The sequence below is a fragment of the Danio rerio genome, chromosome 6 (assembly GCF_052040795.2).
Source record: "Danio rerio strain M-AB ecotype USA chromosome 6, GRCz13ab, whole genome shotgun sequence".
Taxonomy (NCBI): domain Eukaryota; kingdom Metazoa; phylum Chordata; class Actinopteri; order Cypriniformes; family Danionidae; genus Danio; species Danio rerio.
The window spans coordinates 52,716,693-52,731,978 of record NC_141026.1 but is presented as its reverse complement, the minus strand read 5'-3'; the positions used below and the strand labels follow the sequence as shown (position 1 = coordinate 52,731,978).

The 15,286-nt window shown below is 36.2% G+C and overlaps 1 protein-coding gene and 1 long non-coding RNA gene across 15 annotated transcripts in view; one reads left to right on the top strand and one right to left on the bottom strand.

Annotated features, from left to right (window-relative positions):
• mtss1 (MTSS I-BAR domain containing 1) overlaps positions 1 to 15,286 on the top strand; it is a 103,714-nt gene that overhangs the window by 46,492 nt on the left and 41,936 nt on the right.
• On the bottom strand, positions 1,935 to 5,622 carry LOC147843672 (uncharacterized). The gene is made up of 2 exons (XR_015494271.1): positions 2,444 to 5,622; positions 1,935 to 2,263 (listed from the first exon to the last, which is right to left on the bottom strand). It is a non-coding gene; the product is annotated as an uncharacterized LOC147843672 (long non-coding RNA).

The following is a 15,286-nucleotide window of genomic DNA, read 5'->3' as shown; positions in this document are numbered from 1 at the left end:
GCCATTCTGCTGACGTTGACTGTAGCTGATCTTCCACAGGGTCAGTCTTCATTGACAAAGCTGCCTTATATAGGCAACAGCTTTTCCTTGTATTGCACCTTCATCTGACATCACATGATTCTGAACTCAGTGTTGTTCAAATCTTGCAGTGTGAGGAGGGAGGGAAGAATGCATGAACGCTTGTGTACATTTCTGTTTTCAAAAACAACTGTAAACGATGTTGGATTAAAAAGTGAATCTTCTCTCTGAATCACAGGAATACATTTTTTAAACACAAGTAGTGTTGCTTTTGTTTTAGTTTTAGTTTAGTCTTTGTGTGAAGCTGATGTTGTAGTTTTTATTAGTTTAAGTCACATTCATACTAGTGTTGTCACAATGCTAGAATTTGGTACCAATCGGTACTGAAATTTTAAAAACGTCCATTTCCCCCTAACATTTGAGCGCTGTTGAGCGTGTTCTTAAATACCGCTGATTTTCCATCGAGTTCATGTGCTCAACAGAAATAACTTTAATTGGCCGTAAAGGTCATCAGTTCACCAAACTCAGCACTGTTTACAAAGTTTAACTACAGATACTGGACCACTGGAGCATTTTAAAGCTGTGAACATCCGTCCATTCATTTTGCTCATATGTCAACTCATAAACAAACCAGCTGGTCTTCGCTGTTTAAAAATGCTTCAGTTTCCCTGTGGTTACACTCAGTAAACAGCGGGGAGTTCGGTGAACTGATGACCTTTACAGCCAATCACAGTCTTTTCTGTTGAGCATGTAAACACAATGGCAAATCAGCAGTGTTTAAGAATGCACTCAACAGCGCTACTTTATACCGATTGGTACTGAAATTGACTATCGTGACAACACTAATTCATACTCTTTAGTCTAGTTGAGTTTTAGTCTAATAAAAGTGTGAGCATTTTAGTCTCCGTTTAGTCGGAATCATCCTTGGCTATCATCAGCTGTGAGTTTTTTTTAAAAAATAAAACCTAACTTTACGTTTGTGTTTGTTTTCCTAAGGTTTTAAGGACGCATATTTTTTTTCCCTTAACACAGTTTGTTTTCTTTTTCAAATGTCACTTATTTTCCTGCTAACACACCCTGACTGGCCGGCCATCATTATCTAACTTTTTTAGCACATGTCTGTTTGTTGTCTTCCTCTAAATAATGCCGTGAGTGCAGTTAGAGGAAGTGATGTTGACTTCGTCTGCGCAGTGCGAACTTACTGCAAATAATAATAATGCTAAACAAAATAACATTATAACATTTCATTTCATCTCATTTTAGCGAACAAAAATTAAGAGACATTTTAGTGTAGTTTTCATTTTGTAAACAACATTTAGTCCCGTTTTTGTTTATTTTATTACTATTTATTTGTTTATTTGGCAGGGACAATGTACATTAATTAGCATTGCTGCAAATGCACTAGAATTAGCCAGAAAGCTATTTTTCATCCGTTGTCCTTGGACAGATGTTAAAATTGTCACGCTAAAAAACAATACAAAAATTATACAATCAATCAAGCATAGTTAAGAAGCACTAAAAAGTAAGCAAATAAGTTCATCAACAATATTGCATTATAAATTTAGTTGTAGTCATAGTCACAACTAGCATTTTCATTGTTTCTCGTCTTGTGTTCGGCACATGATATTTCGGTTTATTAAAAGGATAGAATATATTTTGTCATGGTTTTCGTTGATGAAAACAACTTTACATACAAGTTTGCATGCATTTAGCGCTCACTGAAGATTGTTTTATTATTAGAAGCAAACATTATAAATGGTTAAAACACTATTGGCCATCGGAGAGAGTTTGTCAGGCTAGTTGTTTGGTGTGCAGGGCTCAACAACAAGGACTGCCCAATGGCCCGGGGCCAGTGTAAGAGATGCTCGGGACAGTAGACAGAATCGTTACTGGCCCAATCGAGTCACTAATTTCAGTTTGCCTGCTACTATTTGTCAATTGCATGCAAATACAGTCTTAGAATCGAGAAACAATTTGTGCGTGAATGCTACCTTCTCTGTGAAGTCGTAAACATCATATTGCTTGTTGGATGGATGTTGTGAGCATGTTATTTTTTTCCCCATAACCTGGTAAAAACCAGTACAGCAAAGAGACGGCAACATCAAATTATGAGGCTAAAAAACCCCTGTCTGTTTACATTGGTACAACACGACGGAAAAAAAAATGAAGTGATGTTTGCATAGTTTGCCGTCACTTAAGTCAGTCACCTTTTGTTTTGCAATCAAATATCCGCACATTTTCCATACTGCTATATTTTACTGCTAAATATTTAAATATTTCTAAAATATTTAAATAGAAAATTCAAAGACATTATTTTTGACACATTATTTAAATGTGGCTAAGAAATAGCAATTCACTTTTTTTTCTTTTTTTTTTTTGTGGGGCCAGTGAAAACTTTGGCAGGGCAAGTAAAAATCTGAACTACTGGTTCAATCGGGCCAACAGAAATAATCCTTAAAGTTGAACCCTGGTGTGTTTCAAATGTTGCTTATTGACAGACTTGAGAGGATTGTAAGGAGTTGGCCCGATTCAGCCTATAAAATCTGTATCTGTGATGGAGAATGCTCTGATTGGCTGTTCGTTTATGGATAAGAGTACTTGGAAAATAGTTAATGCGACAAAACTAAGCTAACGACACAATTCAAGAAGGAACACAGATATATTGGCTGTCATTTTATCGCATTTCACATTACACATTGTCATTTTATCGCATTTCACAATACACATTGCTTTGTTGGTTTGAATGTGTGCAGCACTAGTTCTGGTTTCCCTTTGTGGAATAATCATACTGACCACTGCCACCTGTGGGTATGAAAAGATAATCCTCTCATGCTGGCATTCATTTTGTGTTTTCAAGCACAGCTTTTTTTTCTAGATGGGACCAAACGCAGCCAATGCGAGGTGACAACACAGTTGGTTTTAGTTGCCATTAGTACTTTGACGTCAGCTTGGTGTGTCCCAGGCTTAACACTGCTGAGAAAACGGCACCATTATGAATGAGCAAATGCACTTAACGGATTCATGCAATAATGCTAATCAGATTTGCTCGCATAAAAAAACCTGTTTCATTAAAACACTCTTAATATTTTGCTTTCTCAAGTGGGGTCATTAAGGTTCAGTGGTTTTTAAAGGAGAGTTTTTCTTTTCCTAAGTCTTTCTGCTTGGAGACCAGCTGAGAGTGTAGACCTCTTGTGTTCTCTGGCTGATGTCAGTACAGTGAAATAGTCTTTTTTCCTTTCTTTTTTTAAGTCTTCCATTGTGAACTCTAGCTGGAGGAATAAATTTTTTTTATCGCTGTATTCTTCCTGTAGCGAAATTTATGGGTGATATACTGATGCAACAATGTTTTGTTTAGTGAGACAACTACAGAGGGTTTGTGAGGATGAGCACACTTTTTCCCCCTGAAAATTATTGATTTTCAAATGAATGTGGTTGAAGTACAGTGTAATCAATGCAGCAATGTTTTAGGCACGTCAGCACTGATTAGTTTCCCCTGATCTGACCTGTAACTAGCAAGCAATGATTAAAAAGTTTCAGTTAAGCCCTCACATTATAGCCTGATTTATAAAAATAGTTTCACACAAATTGCTCTGTGATACCTTTTTAAATGTTTCTTTAATACTATGGGCAAAAAGCGATGCTACTGAACACATTGAATTAAGGCTGCACAATACATTGTTTCAGCATCAATATCGCAATGTGTATATGCAATGTTGAGTCTGGATCATAATTGATCATTGTTTTTTCAAAGCCTGTGACTGTGTGAAGGTTTTCAAATCATCCAGGCATAATAAATTAAACTGTTCGTAACTGACCAATACATGATGATTAATTTTATTGCATTCTTTAAAAAACGAAGACCATGCAGTAATATTTTACATTTGATTATTCAAATACTGTATACTTAAATACAGTTTGACTCCTCAGAAAACAATAAAACGCTGTTTATTTAATGTAATGCATCATTTATTTTACTTAATGTAGTTTTCAGTGCTTGTAGATTGTTTATTATATTTCATGCACTCCTATAAAGTCATCCCAATTAATGTAAAATTAAAATTCTTTCCAAATACTGATATTCAAGCCATCGGGTAAACAAGGTTATCATAGTTAACGAAAACAAATGAAAACTAGAATTAAAAATCGTTTTTGTTAACTGAAATACTAGTTTTTAGAACTAACTGAAACTGTATTGTGTATATCTCACACAATAAAAAAAAAACAAAAACTAACTGAAATTATAGCAAAAACATCCTTTTTTTCATCTTTGTGAATGTATTTAATACATACTGTAAGAATGAACATACTGTTTTAGAAGTAAACCTATTTACTTCGCGCTGCCCGGTGTTTGACCCGTACTGCACCTCAGAGTCTGTAATCCTGCTGCCATTGGCTAGATCAACCCCGTCCTGCTCCAGTCATCTTGGCTGTTGCCCCTGCAACAAAAATGAGGGCTGGACATGACAGCAGCACAGTGACAACATTAAGTACGACCCAAGCAGACACTTAAAAGTATTAATTTAACACATTTGTGCCCAATAATGGGTTTTATTTCTGTATTAGTGATCCTGATCACGAATGAATAATTCTTTTTCCGGATCTGCTAAAGCCTCCTTTTCACTGCACACAACAAACAACAAGCAACAGACCGGAAACCATTCATTTCCAATGGAGAGTAGTCCCGGAGCTGCGTGGAGTTACCATCATCACCATATGCGGAAAATTCGGATCTGAATTGAGCTGTGGATCCATTGAAATATTTGAACTCCTGTGACTAGACCGTATGCGACCAGCTGACCGGATGTGATGTATTTCAGTGTTGCCAAAACAGGTGCGTGAGATGAGTGTTTTCGTTATTTTTTTTAAATAAAAAAAGGTCTATATATTTTTTTATATTTTAATAAAAAAGGTACAAATGTCGTGTGCTGTGGAAAGGCGGCTTAAGTAAACTGGTTTAACTTATTCACCAAACTGACTGAATCGTTTGAAACAATTGGCTTCTCCAGTAACTTTAAGCATGTACCCACATGCCTGATACCCCCTCTCTGACTCAAAATAAACCAATATAGAGTTATTCAGTTATTAAAACAGTACTCTGGGATAAGATTTGAGAAGCGGTGAACCAATAATACTGCACATGCATGATTCAGTGAATCGAACACAAACAGTACATGAGAGCCTTAAATGAGTGGATCTGGCGAAACGCGAGTTTGTTTTATAACAAAGTCGTAATGGAGTTTAAATAAGTGAATCCTGCTTCAGTTCAGTTGCAAAACAAAATTGTAAGAAACTTTTCAGATCATGGTGATGTTTACTGACTGAAATGATGATTGCTCACTACATATTTTTGATATGTTGAGTCCAAACTTGGGAAGATCGTCATAAAATATCTTCCCATCTCTACTGTATCTAACCTCAGAAGCAGCCTTGCACACATAATTTACACTGCTATCTTGTGGGCTGTGGTATTTGAATTTGAGGATGGGTAGATGGTAGTGGTAGATGGGAGTGTTCTTGTGTCAAAAAATATAGATTGAGTTTTTTTTTATACTATATTTATTCTAATGATTTTGAATCTTTCATCGAACAAATATCCTAATTTACAAAACAAAAAAAAATTAAAATATAAAATATATATATTTAAAATATATAAATATATTAAAATATATATTTCAAAATATGTAATATGTATATGTAATATATAAAGCTAATAAATTTACCTCTAAAAACTATTTAAAATTAACTGAATTTCAAAACGACATAAAACTAAAACTAATAAAAAATCCCAAACTATTATAACCTTGCTGGTGAAATTGTATTAATATTGCAACATATATTGCAGGATTAAATAAATCGTAACTATTTTTCCATTATCATGCAGCCCTACATTGAACTATTGACCATTGAAAATTCTCCGTCTGTGTTCCACAGATGACCACGAGTGGCTGTCATTTTGTATGTGTGAGTGCGATCAAGGTGTGCTGTGTCTGTGTGAATGGTCGTCTTTGTCCACTGAATGGCCTCTTTTAAGCATCATATCACAGACAGCAGTGAGTGCTTGTTAACTAAAGTAGCATTCTTCGGGCCTCTCTCATTCTCAATGAATTGATTGTGACTGACTTGCGGTCTGAAAAGAGAATCTGAGATTGAAACGGAGCACTGCGAATGCTTTCTGTCCTCTTTAGCTCTCGTCATACCGCCAGCTTACGTGCAGGGAAATTAAATTGTGGCTAAGGAAAAGCTTTTCCGTTGAAGAAAACGTTGGAAAAGTTTATTGCTCTTGAGCAAACACGATTTTTACCGTTTAAGGTGATGAGGACGCCAGCTAGGTGTGCGTTACCGAGCGAGCGTGTTGTTCTTCTGAGGTTATGTCCAAAGGCTTGGCTTTATGTTCAGTTATGGACTCCTTTCTAACGGCACAAGTGAGTGGAAAGTATTAGAGCGCTGACGGAAACATACAGTCTGTCCGCCAGTGATAAAGACCGTCTTTGTGTGATTAAGAGGTTTAATGGGGATCATACATCACATTGGCAAGAGCAGTGAAGAACCTTTTTGTATTAGACACACAAATGTGAGTGTGCTTGAATGCTTTAATCTGGTTTCAGAGAGACTAGGTTTGTATTTGGTTGTTGCTTTTTTTTCATGGGTCTAGATTTGGAGTTTACATATAAAACATACAGTCAAAATCAGAATTATTAGCCTCCCTTTGATTTTTATTTTTATTTGTCTTTTTTTTTTTAGATTTCCTAAATGATGTTTAACAGAGCAAGAAAATGTTGACAGTATGTCTGGTAATGTTTTTGTTCTAGAGAAAGACATGTTTTATTTTATTTTTTAAGGTCAAAATTATTAGCCCCTTTAAGCTATATATATTTTTTGATAGTCCACAGAACAAACCATCGTTATACAATAACTTGCTTAATTACCCTAACCTGCCTAGTTAACCTAATTAACCTAGTTAAGCCTTTAAATGTCACTTTAAGCTGTATAGAAGTGTCTAAAAAATATCTACTAAAATATTATTTACTGTCAACATGGCAAAGATAAAACAAATCAGTTATTAGAGATGAGTTATTAAAACTATTATGTTTGGAAATGTGTTGAAACGGGGGCTTATAATTCAGGAGGGCTAATAATTCTATCTTCAACTGTACATTTAGATGGATTTAAAAAAAAATGTTAAATGGATAGTTCACCCAAAATTGAAAAATTTAAGTCATTTACTCACCCTTCAATTGTTCAACAATAAAAAAAAAGTTTCTTACTGATATTTCACAAAATAAGATAATTTGAAAAATGCTGGTTGCTGGCACTCATTGACATCCATAGTTGGGGAAAAAAATCATTATGAAAGTCAGTGGTTGCCAGAAAACCAGCATTCTTCAAAATATCTTCTTTTGTGATGCACAGAAGAAATAAACTTTTATAAAGGTTTAAAACCACTTGGCAATTAAAATTTTGGGGTGAACTAACCCTTTAAGAAAGATTTTTATCTGTTTTATTTATACATTACCTGCCAAAAGTCTTGTTGCCTATCCAGGTTTTAGGAACAACAAATAATAACTTCTAGTTGATCATTTGGCATCAGATGTGGCTTATATGAAAGGCAAAGGCCTCTAGATTACACTTATTTTACCAAAATAAAATATGACCATGCCTTGATTATTAATTATTCAGGACGGATTATTCTGACTTTGCTTAGACAAAAGTCTTGTCACTTAACAGAAATAATCTACAGTATAGAATATAAAGTCATGGTGCAGTAGAAACAGAATTAATATTGTGTATGACTCCCATGAGCCTGGAGGACTGCATCCATACATCTCTGCAATCACTCAAATAACTTATTAATAAAGTCATCTGAAATGGCAAAGAAAGCGTTCTTGCAGGACTCACAGAGTTCATCAAGATACTTTGAATTCATCTTCGATGCCTCCTCCTTCATCTTACCCCAGATATGCTCAATAATGTTCATACCTGATGACTGGGCTGGCCAATCCTGGAGCATCTTGACCTTCTTTGCTTTCAGGAACTTTGATGTGGAGGCTGAAGTATGAGCAGGAGCACTATCCTGCAGAAGAATTTGCCCTCTCCTGTGGTTTGTAATGTAATGGGCAGCACAAATATCTTGATACCCCAGGCTGTTGATATTGCCAATCCCTTTTGCAGATCTCTCGCATGCTTCCATACTCAATGCAACCTCAAACCATGACTTTTTCTTCAAGTTTGACTGGTTTCTGTGAGATCCTTGGGTCCATGCTGGTTCCAATAGGTCTTCTGTAGTATTTGTGATGATTGGGATGTAGTTCAACAGATGACTCATCTGAAAAATCTACCTTCTGCCACTTTTCCAAATGATCAACTAGAAGTCAAGTTATTATTTGTTGCTCTTACAACTGGGATAGACAACAAGACTTTTAGTCAGGCACAGAAAAGAGGAAATTATTGGAAAAACATATTAACATCTACAAAACTCACTTCATGCTTTAGTACTTTGGCACTTACCAATACAACCCCACAACTCCAACCAAACTGGTTTATAAATTGGCATGAAGTTGTTTGGTAATGTTTTGAATACAAAGCCACAAACGATGGATTAATATGACTCAGACAGTAATGAGTGATAAATTAATTGAACGCTCTTTATTGTGGTTTCCACTAAGCATAACAGTTGCTTTTAAAGTGGCTGGAAAATTGGCAAGGCGCTACAGGTTTATCCCAAGACTATACAGAATGGCACAATCAGCTCAATCTTGACACCGTGTCTTAACAACACACAATGAGCAGTTTGTCTGTCCGCACCAGATGCGACACGACAGAAACATTTAAGTACTAGCTGTGCAGAATAGTGCACCGCACTCCCAACCAAATGAATGGGTTTATAATCTAATTCATACATTATTTATACTTTAACATTATTAAAGTACATGCTGAGTGACTGATGGTTTTGATTTGAAGTGAGTCAAAGTTCTAGCAATCATGATTAAACTTCAGTTGAAGAAAAAAAAAAGATTTCTAAAGATGCTTCTTTTACTAACTCATTTCTAATAACGGATTAGAGTAGGTAATATTTTACTAGATAATTTTTTTAAGATACTTGTATTTTTATTTTATTTTTTTTTTACATGTTTTTCACAACTATTTTATTTCATTTTTTAGGGCAACGGTAAATCGAGCAGAAAAGGAAACTCCACATCAAAAGCTACTGCTCCAAAATATTTTAAATGTTTCTTAAAATAAATTCACACCTAGACTTTTGTTTCAGAACCTGGCATGTTTCCACAGTTAGGGCGGTTTGTTTGGCATATGCGAATCCAGCAATCACCTTCAGATCCAAGCCAAAACAATCGGACCAAGATCGGCTAAATAATGCAGTCTCGGCTCGATTTAAACAAACTCTAGAGGAATTGATTGTCATGAGAAAGCAATACGATCCAACGAACTAACAAACCAGGCTATATCATATCTGCTTGTTAAGTGTGACATCACGCGAAGTGGCTTCCGGGTCCAAGCGCTCTATTCAAATGTTTGGGGAGACTCATGAAGTGGTAATTATAAACGTTTACAAAGTAATTATAAACGTTTTTACTTTAGAAAATCACGATCGCAATATATATGTCCATGCCTAATATCCAATGGCCAGAAAGTCATTCATTTTTTTTTATAAATTGTTAAAGTTTTGGTATTTGTGATCCAGCAAGCCCAGAGATTGTTGTGTACACTATGACTATATATAAAATTAACTTTAATGTGTGATATGAATTAAAAGTGATCATAAACAAATCATTTCTCAACTCAAATGAGTGGCGGCTTGGACCCGGAAACAGTATTACATCCGTCAACAACACGTCATCACTTAACAATCGGATTGTATTATGGATACATAATAGGCATATATGGCTATATGAAGAGAGAATTATGAGTAGGGCAGGGTGTTAATCCCACCGGCAAATGTGCGTTTCATGTCAAATGTGAAAGTGAAAGCATGCTAAACTATTACCAAGTGCTGTTTATCAGTTAGGACAATTGACTGAAGAGCAGTTTTGGTTAATCTGTTATTTCTCTTTATGATGTAAAGCCTGTAATGCATTATTCTAGCCAAGGCTATGTATGAGAAAGTCTTACCTCTGATTAATATTTGGTGACGATGTCTGTGAGTGTCACCATTTAAAATTTAATTGCACCTTTTCCCTTATCTCCTATTGCCCATTGCCATGAATTTAAAATAAGGACGCAGGACTCTGCTAAATAAACAGAGGAAGTCTGACCAATGCGAGGGGTGTTTTACTCGCACATGACTTGTTTTAGCTATTTTGGTCCATTTAGAAACTTTGCCGTGCGAAAGTGAACCGCACCAAGAACAAAAATAAACATTGTAACAATTTAAATCCCTGTTTAGGAACAAAACAATCGATTCATAGGTGTGAAAGCACCTTAAAAAGAACTTATTCTGGAGCAGTGTACCGTTTGGATACCATAAAAAAAAAAAAAAATGTGTATTAGTTTTATTATCCAAGGTTATCATACCGTCAGAATCTTATACCGGCCCATGCCTAATACTTACTTAAAATGTGAAGGTTTGATAAATATTGTAATGTTGTTTTTGTTTGTTTTTTTCAATATCATGCAGCCGTAGTATGTATTTAGGATGCAGTGCAATACTTACAATACTTACGAGGAATTAAAAATGTAAGAACGAATTATACAATTCTTGTATCCGCAACTGGTTTGTTTGGTGATCTGGCTGGCTTTAAAAGGGCTTTCCAATCAAACACCTATAATTATAGATTTGAGTGCTGTTTTAACAAAGTTTGTCTTTTTTTTAGCAGCCTTTATTTGACAACGGTTGATTGACAACAGAGATATTTGAAAATGTTTAATGTCTCCGCTCAACCCCACCAGCTAAAAACGCATACAGATCTTGCGTGTGAAACGTCGTGGAAGTAATGCGACTCATTGAGCATTTGCCTGGGGCATCAAGGTGTGACGTCCCACCTCCCCAGCCTAAAAACATCAACACAGATTATTTTGTGGCAGAAGTTGCTCTGCTGAAGTTCATGTACTACACACACACACACACACACACACACACACACGCACACACACACACGCACACACACACACACGCAACAACAACAACAAAGACCAGTGAGGTGCGTGATGTGACATGTCTTGTCAAACTCCTGTTGGAGGAACAGTCAGATTTTAGAGAGCACACATTTACTGCCTCCAGCTATTGACCAGGGAAACACTTACTAGGAAGTACAGTGACAGATGTAGTTTTACGAAGAACTTCAAAAGAAATAAGAGAAACATATCAAAGATTAACATCAGTTGTAGGCTTATACAACTTCATATTTTACAGTTGAAGTCTAAATTGTTAACCCTTCTGAGCATTTTGTTTTCTTTTTCAAATATTCCCCAAATAATGTTTAAAAAGCAAGGAATTCTCTTACAGTATTTACGATGATACTTTTTGTTCTGGAGAAAGTCAGATTTGTTTTATTTCGGCTAGAATAAAAGCAGTTTTTAATTTTAGAAAAAAACTTTGCAATGACTCCACAAATCAAGTGTTCTGATCTGTGGTTCTTGGTTAATTATAATCCCAACTTGACATTGCAAATTCACAGGGGTCCACAGATTCAATGGACGGCCAACTTATACAGCAAATGTTTTACGTAGCGGATGCCCTTCCAGCGGCAACCCAACACTGGGTAAAATCCATGCTCTCTTGCATTCACACACATACACTACGGCCAATTTAGTTTATTTAACTCGCCTATAGCGCATGTGTTTGGGGGAAACCGGAGCACATGAAGGAAACCCACGCGAACACGGGGAGAACATGCAAACTCCACACAGAAATGCCAACTGAACTAAGCCAGCTTGAACCAGCGACCATCTTGCTGCGTGGTGATCGTGCTATGCACTGTGCCATCGTGTCGCCTTTAAAAATTCAGGGCTAATAATTCCATATGGTGTTTCCACACTAAACTATTGGTGTTTCTCTCTATTCTTTGCATTTTTAACTTGCATAATAATGCATAAATAGTTATGTCACATGCACAAATAGTGTCAACACTGTCCCACACTTATTTTGAAATTGAAAACAAATGTGACATTTCTCAGTAGCAAGGTCATAACATTGATATTCTTAAAGCAGATTAGTGTTCAGTTTCACATTTTGTAAATAGGCTGCTGCCGAACACTCTTGAGAAATGCAGGGAACACGCAGGTAATTCACACAAGCTCAGCCAATCTCTCTTCCTCTCTCTCTTTCTCTCCAACTGCATTAGTTTTATCCCATGAATAAAATCCTGAATGATGCAATCAGCTTGATGTTACTCTTACAAGAAATTAAAAGGGAAGAATTCATTTCGGCTTGTTTTTGAAATGGCAACTGTGAATGTGAAATGATGAACATCTATACAAAGAAACTGCAACGTCTTCATGTTTTAGCTTTACAGTGATGTAAATGTGTATAAAAATGTTTCATTATATGCCAGTGGTCTATTAAAATGTTATTTTAAAGACGGTATGAGAGAATGAATCAAAAAGAGAAGCTCCAGTTTCTTCCAGCCAATAAGAGATTAGCATATTTGCATATTGAGGCAACTACATCCTGCTGGAATGTCAACAGTCCAAAGCACATCTGATCTTACTGTTCAAGAGCCCCTATGGGTTTTTGAAAATCACTTTCCATGCAGTGTGTAACACAGCTCTAAGTGAAGTGAAATCTCCAGCTAAGGTTTAAATCTGAAACTGCATCGTGTTTAAAACTATTGATTCATCTATAAAAGAGTCGAATCATAATGGTTCAAATGAATCGCCATTGTAATGAGTCTTTTGCCGTGTTTGATGTGATGTTAATACGGAACTCAAGCTCTGCTCATTTGTTGTGTGCTCAGACCCCGGAAAATTTCACCTCTCAGCCGCGCCCACAAACACAGTAGAAAGAGAAGAGGAAGACAAACACTGTAGCAGATCCTGGTTGAATCATGTTGCATAGACGCTGTGCTCTGAAATGTGAGGAAAAGTTAAGTGTTGTTTTCCCTACCCTAAGATGAGGCTGTGAAGAGTCAGTGGTTGAAGTTTATTTTTGCAAAAATACCTCAGCATTATAGTCACAGCCTTGTGCTGTGTTCCCGTCATTTTTCTGATGAGTGCTTCAGCAATCTACACACTTACGATGGTGGATTCATCAGCCGTTTGTTAAAAGAAGGATCAGGAAAGGCTATTGATGTTTGAGACTTTGCAGAGCTGGACAGGAACTTTACAGTCCACAGTTCATTGATCAGTTTATTCCTTCATTTCATAAGTGTAAGTGCGTTTTTAAAATGGTTGCCTCCTTGATTTCTCTAGCTTGCAAGTTATGTATTTAATTGTGTTTTGTTAGTGTATCTGGTTAACTCTTTATATTCTCATATCGCATCTAATGACACATTGAAATAGCGACTCGTGCTGCTTTGTTTACGGATTTTAATGTTTGTGTGCTCGCGATCCACTGCCTTTTGTCTTTGCTATGGCCACCTTCAGCTGTTCTTATACATGTGGCAGTCACGGTTCAGAATAGTTCAGCTTTTGCCACTGTGTAGATTAATACTGAATGTGAGTCATCATGATTAAGAATAGAGCAATATGCTAGTGTTTAACTGCATTGCTTTTATGCACTCCTGCATTGGGCTCACACATATACTCTGCACTCTGACTACTTCAGAATTATTGCTAAGGTGTGGTGGGTGATTCTCTCTGTCTCACGCGCAACAGATTGGGTCATTTGACCAATCAGCGCAGATTAGCATTGCGCTAAGAAGGAGTTTGGAAACAAATGAATCACTGAACTATTCATATATGAGTTGTTAGGATAATTAGGTAAAAATAAATGCATGTTTAAGACATTAAAAGTGTTTTTTTAATCTTGCATTTATATCAGCCGGTTGTTGGAGACCCCCAAAACCAAAATATGACCTTTTTAATGCATAGTAGGGGCTCTTTTTAATAGCAGCATTGAGAATGTTTGTACAGACTTAAAGTAAATTCATTTTAATCACTGTGATCAACAAGGTCAAGTATGCTAAAAGCAATTATATTATTTCATCAGAGAGCATAATCATTTTTGCGCTTATGGGTGGGCAGGTTAGTGAATGTATCATTACAATGTAATGCAGAATATCACTAGTTTATCAGGCTTTGTAATCAGAATTATTCAGATAGTAATGTATCATAACATTTAGTGAGCCAGTCTAGTCTATGCCTTTCCCAGATGTTTGGCCTCAATGTTAAAGTGAATTGTTGAATTCATCTCAGATCAGTTATTAACTTTTTTTGTTTTGCTCAGCTGACTTTAGGTTGGGGGGAAAAGTCAAACAAAGTCCAACATTTGTTGGTGTGTGGCCCTAAAAATGAGAATGCCTTTACTTACCGTGAGAGATTGATTGTTTTTTTACTTACTTGGAGAATTATCGGAAAGGCAAAGGAATCATTGTGTTATAACGAGTGTAATTCACAGCAGTCGTGTCACACATTGCATTGGTAAATAAATCCATTTCAGCCAGACAATGAAAAGGAGAAGTGAAAAGCTTCCATTGTAAACATCTCTGTTGTTCATAATAAACTCAATCTAGGTTTTGAGCACCATTCTCGCTCGATGTTATTGAGCAAAGATAGTGAAAGCAAAGCCTAGAGGGGCCGTGGAAGAGCTGGTTTTTCTGGCACCCTGTCTGTGGTGTTAGCATAGGCTTGATAAATGTGCAGATCTCTCTTTCTCTCTCTGCATGCTGGAGGGTTTGGTGCAGTGATGCATTAGTGTGATTATGCAGAAGCAAAGTAATTGACCTCCTTTAAAACTTTGGGGGTGCTGCTCTAATTCTTCAATATTATGTCAATTAGGAGTTTTATATTACTCATTGTGTTGTCTTTTAAATAACATTAACAACATAGTTTAGTTAGCAGGAGTTTTATTATATTAAGCTCTAGTGCATAGTCATATTAAAGTTATTATACATCAGATTTTCCCCCAGGTGCTTACACGCTCTTAAGTTTTGATTGCTTGATGATCAACAGAGGAGTTTTGTCTGTGTGTAGATTTTAGGTGGGTGTCAAACAGTGTGACAATAATTTTAGTTTGTTTGACGTTTAATTTAGGGCTGCACGATATTGGAAAAATCTGATTATTTTATTTTTCTGTGATAAATATTGCGACGTGAGTACCGTTTCACAAGATGCTTTGAGTAGCTTTAATGGTTTTCTGGGGTGTCTACCTTGCACT